General features: G+C 45.2%; 1 pseudogene; it reads left to right on the top strand.

Moving 5' to 3' along the window:
- The first annotated feature begins 506 nt into the window (after window positions 1-506).
- On the top strand, window positions 507-625 carry LOC124546101 (annotated as a pseudogene).
- Window positions 626-6053: the final 5428 nt, after the last annotated feature.

Below are 6053 nucleotides of genomic sequence, written 5' to 3'. Positions count from 1 at the left end.
CTTCCCATCCTACCTGGAAGATACATTCAGCATCCCTTATAATCCCATCTTTGATTACTCGGTGGATCTGTATTTGTATGTATGTGCCAACACAGCTATCCCACTACTCACATCAAACTTCCACTTCTTACACAGCACTCCATGAACAGGAACAAACACCCCAATAACAGCTAAAGACATTACAGAAAAACTCGCTAAAAAGCGAGACACTGCACCGGATCACAATACAATAAACTACCGCCACCTCAAGGAATGTCCTGGAGCCTATCACGAAACTCTTCCCTGCCTTTACAGTATCATTGTCCACACAGCTTATTATCCAGAGCAATAAAAAACGTCCAGTCTTCCTCTTCCTGATATCTGATAAAGCACACTACATCTCATCCTATCTGCCTATAAGTCTCTCACCAGATTCAGCTAAATCCTTTGTTGGTGAAAAAATGTTACCTTCTATGCCAATGCAATCAGACGATATGACCATTTACGTCGTGTATTTTGAGACTCGCGCCAACGGCCTTGCTACAGTGGTAACACTGGTTCCCATCAGATCACCAAAGTTAAGCGCTTTCAGGATTGGTTAGCACTTGGATGAGTCATCGTTTGGGTATGCCGGGTGCTGTTGGCAAGTGGGGTGCACTCAGCACTTGTGAGGAAAATTGAGGAGCTAGTTGGTTGAGAAGTAGTGGCACCAGTCAGGAAAACTGACAACGGCTGGGAGATTAGTGCTGACCACATGCCACTCAGTATCTGCCTCCGGTGATGACATGGTGGCCGGTGGGTACTGTTGGTTCTTCAAGGCCTGTTCCGACAGTGTTTGTTTGTTTGTTTTATTTTGATATACGCAGACTCACTCACTAAAACCTGTAGGATACTTCCCCTTGATGTAGAATCATGTGATTTGGTAGCAAGAAAGGCTTGACAGTACAAGTACAGGAGAAAAAAATCAGAATATTGTTAATTTGTGATTATATCACACCAAAACATATTTGTTTTGTCATTTGTAATTTGACTTAAACTTGAAATTAAAACAGTCTCGAAAGTCTTGGAGTCCTTAGGGCCGATATCTTGCCAGTATCAATGAAGATAACATGCAAAACTCGTCAAGATCCTCCATTCCCGGAATGGATGAACTCTCTATACACAAAATTAAGTTTATATAGTACCCTCAGTGCATATGTCCTACTCACATGTGCCAATTTATGTAATTTGAGTTCCAGAATCCTGTAAGATTTTTCTTTGTTCTCTAGTCCATTTTAAAACTCAGTCAACGCAGTATGTTTTACGTAAGTTTTACATCATTTTATTGAAATTTTCATCTCATTTCACTGATAAGTTTCTAGGAATTTATGTCTTAAAAATCTGGGCCCAGCGGTTACAGGCTCTTTTTCATATTCATAACGTAAACGAATTCTTACTAGGGTCAGCTGCCCCCACTGTGCCCTCCCCCCCTCCCGCTGGGCGCCAGCTTCGCCCCAACAAACTACCGACCAATTAGGTTGTTGCATAAGTTCATAGCGTTTTTCCGCAAGTTTAATAAACACGACACATATACGTAACAGAGATTATAGTCATTAATAATATATATTCTTCACTATTTGCAAGTCTAGGCAACAGCCTTGTCACAGTGGTAACACTGGTTCCCGTCAGGTCACTGAAGGTAAGCTCTGTCGGGCTGGGCTAGCACTCGGATGGGTGACCACCTGGTCCGCCAAGCACTGTTGGTAAGTGGGGTGCACGTAGCCCTTGTGAGGCAAACTGAGGAGCTACTTGGTTGAGAAGTAACGTCTCCGGTCTTGTAAACTGACATATGGCCACGAGAGAAGTGTGCTGACCACATGCCCCCTCAATATCAGCACCCAGCGATGCCTGTGGGCTGAGGATGACCTGGCGGCCGGTTAGTACCGTTGGCCCTTCCAAGGCCTGTTTCGGGCAGAGATCAGTTTTTTTTTTTTTTTTTTTTACTAGTCTGCCAACGCTTACGTGACTTTACGATTCCGCAACCGTAGAAATCACGTGGTTTTGAAGCAAAGGACTCGTCGAGCATGTTTGGAAAGCATTTTCATCTGGAAAGGAAGTTCCTTGATAGTTGTTCGATAGAGAGCAGAAAAGATGAAAATCTGAGGGTGCAAGACCAGGTGAACAAGGTGGGTGTGGAATGATTTCCCAACCCGACTCCTGTGTAGTGTTTTTTGTCAGTCTAGCAGAATGTGAGTGGATGCATCACTTCACTGGTCATTGTTCTTGGATTGTGTCTGCAAGACGTCTCAGTTGTTGTCAATACCTGCCAGCAGTGATTGTTGCAGCTCGGGGAAACAATTCGTACACCACACTGTTGCTCTTCCACCAGATACATAATACTATCTTTCTTAGATGCACGCATGTCTTTGTCCGAGGAGTTGTTTCTTTGTTTGGGCCCAATCATTCCTTTATTTTCCTTATAGTAGAATAAGGACACTATTTCTCATCACCATAACGATGCATGATATGAATGGTTCATGTTATTCACAATGTAATTGATGACGAGTAAGTAGAAATGTGGATATGTCCACTTGGTGATTTTGGCTTAGAGAACACATTACTCTTACACCCAGCTTTTGCATTGTCCCCATTGTATGCAAATTTCGCACGATGGTGAAATGACCACAGTTCTCACATCTGCCAGTTCTCGAGTACAATGGCGTGGGTCACTGTGGATTACAGCGTTTAAACGATGTTCTCCATATCTCATACGTCTTCCTGAACATGGTGAGTCACTAATGTCAAAACGATCCTACTTAAAACGAGAAAACCATTTTCTTGTCGTGCTCTGTCCAATGGCACTATCCCCAGACACCTGACAATTGTTTTGTGGCTGCCTCCACTGCCGTCACCCCGCTATCACGCAATAGAGAGTATACAGAAAGGAAAGCTGAGGGCGGGTTATACGAATGACGCCAAACGTTGCGCTCAATGCTGTATTGAAATCGAATAAACGTGAAACGACAGCATGCGCTCGTAGGTAGCACAGTGCGCCTTGTACACGTCAACTGCGGCACTCGGGGGTCACAGCACCAAGTTAACACACCTGAAGATGGGTATACAAGAACCCAAAACTGGTCGTGTGATAATAAAAGAACTTTACAACTGAAGCGGTATTTTCAACCTCTGGTATAATGCTCAGTTGCGGATGTTCCTCCAACAAGATTGTTTGTAGTAAAATACAGGGCGTTTGAAAAAGAACTCCCTAGTTTTAATGTGTACTAGAATCTGTACAAAGTGACATACGCTATTCTAGTTTGTGTTGTTTGATTCGTCAACTCTCCAAGTTTGGCTCCCCTACAGTTGTCAGGTCTGCTTGACCTTGAGACGGCACCAGTGCTGTTTTTTCCTCTGTTCCCTCAGTTCACTCCAGGCGTGTATGCAGTGCAGTGCATGGCAACTCAGCAACAATGTGTACTCCGCAACAGAAAGCACAGTGTGTTATTTGGCTTGTGAAAACGGAGTCATTTATAACAGCGCATCGTGTGTTTTTTCCAACAAGATGGCGCCCCACCTCATTACAGTAACCATGTGCGTGCGGCTCTTGACACTCACTTTCCAGGAAGGTGGCTAGGCAGGGCTGGCCTAATACCTTGGCCACCACGAAGTGCAGACTTAACCCCACTGGACTTTTTCTATTGGGCCACATAAAAATTTTGGTTACAGTCAAAAGATCAGAGACATCAATCATTTACAGGAGAGAATCGTCGCAGCAGTTGAGGCAGTTACACCTGAAATGTTGGTGAATAAGTGGCGAGAAGTAGAATATCATCCCGACGTGTGCAGGGCGACAAATGGATCCCACATTGACGTGTACTAACATTAAACAAAACCTGAAGGAATTCTCTTTCATGATATGTACTCATTGATGTAATTTTTCATAAAATTCTGCATTAAATTTATACTTAGAACTAGAGAGCTTTTTCAAACACCCAGTACTGAGCATTATTTCGGCTTATTTGCAATGGAAGTAACATAAAAATTGAAAAAGACGTTGCCAGTTTCTGTACTTTTCCCGCTGTGCCAACCGCTGTCTGGAAACTACGCTCATGTCTCGCCTTACCCACGCCAAAAATGGTGTTTCTTCCAAATGCTTGGCATCTGGAACGCCCACTTCTGCCACTTTCACGGACCAGATACACTGGCGACCCAAAAATTTACGATCACCTATTTAATAGCTTGTTTGTCCGTCTTTGGAACGAAATATATCACTGATTCTGCATACAAGGGGTTTGTACAGTTTTGTGGCGCTAGAGGTCTAAACACAGGTCACATAATTCGCGTAAATAACGGGCCGCTGATTTGTGTACGCTGTGACGGTGCCCGATAGCGACCCAGATGGCTTCCGTATGATCTACATCAGGCGAATTTGGTCGCCGAGACATCAACGTGAGTTCACCATAATGCTCCTCAGACCACTGTAGAACGGTTCTGTCTCCGAGACACGGACAATTATACTGCTGAAAGATGACATCTACGTCGGGGAAGACATCAAGCATGAAGGGATGCAGGTGGTTCACTGCTGTCAACGTCTCTTCAATTACTACCACAAGTCCCATGCAAGCGCAGGAGAGTGTCTCCCATAGCATAAAACTGCTCCCACCTGACTGCATTCGTGGGGCGCTGCACGCTTGAGCTGGCATTCAGCTCGATGGCAGTGTTTGTGGAGACGACCATCGACGTGTTGTAGCAAAAACGTGATTCATCCAAAGAGTTGACACGTTTCCATTGATTGGCGATCGAATCCCGATGGTCGCATGCCCACTGCGGTCGTTATTGACAATGCCGTTGGGTCAACATCTGAATACTTAGGTGTGGTCTGCTCTGGAGCTATGTGTTCAACAATATACACTACTGGCCATTAAAATTGCTACTCCAAGAAGAAATGCAGGTGATAAACGGGTATTCATTGGACAAATATATTATACTAGAACTGACATGTGATTTCGTTTTCACGTAATTTGGGTGCATAGATCCTGAGAAATCAGTACCCAGAACAAGCACTTCTGGCCGTAATAACGGCCTTGATACATCTGCGCATTGAGTCAAACAGAGCTAGGATGGCGTGTACAGGTACAGCTGCCCATGCAGCTTCAACACGATACCACAGTTCATCAAGAGTAGTGACTGACGTATTGTGATGAGCCAGTTGCTCGGCCACCATTGACCAAACGTTTGGTGAGAGATCTGGAGAATATGCAGACTAGGGCAGCAGTCGAACATTTTCTGTATCCAGAAAGGTCCATACAGGACCTGCAACACGCGGTCGTCCATTATCCTGCTGAATTGTAGGGTTTCACAGGGACTGAATGAAGGGTAGAGCCACGGGTTGTAACATATCTGAAACGTAAGGTCCACTGTTCAAAGTGCCGTCGGTGCGAACAAGAGGTGACCGAGACGTGTAACCAATGGCACCCCATACCATCACACCGGGTGATAAGCCAGTATGGCGATGACGAATACACGCTTCCAATGCGCGTTCACCGCGAGTCGCCAAACAGGGATAAGACCATCATGATGCTGTAAACTGAACATGGATTCATCCGAAAAATGACGTTTTGCCATTCGTGCACTCAGGTTCGTCGTTGAGTACACCATCGCAGGCGCTTCTGTCTGTGATGCAGCGTCAAGGGTATCCGCAGCCATGGTCTCCGAGCTGATAGTCTATGCTGCTGCAAACGTCGATGAATTGTTCGTGCAGATGGTTGTTGTCTTGCAAACGTCCCCATCTGTTGACTCAGGGATCGAGACGTGGCTGCGAGATCCGTTACAGCCTTGCGGATAAGATGCCTGTCATCTCGACTGCTAGTGATACGAGGCCGTTGGGATCCAGCACGGTGTTCGGTATTACCCTCCTGAACCCACCGATTTCATATTCTGCTAACAGTCATTGGATCACGACCAACGCGAGCACCAATGTCGCGATACGATAAACCGCAATCGCGATAGTCTACAATCCGACCTTTATCAAAGTCGGAAACGTGGTGGTATACATTTCTCCCCCTTACACGAGGCATCACAACAACGTTTCAACA

This window comes from Schistocerca americana, chromosome 8 (assembly GCF_021461395.2).
Source record: "Schistocerca americana isolate TAMUIC-IGC-003095 chromosome 8, iqSchAmer2.1, whole genome shotgun sequence".
Taxonomy (NCBI): Eukaryota; Metazoa; Arthropoda; class Insecta; order Orthoptera; family Acrididae; genus Schistocerca; species Schistocerca americana.
This window is presented reverse-complemented; position numbering and strand designations above follow the sequence as displayed.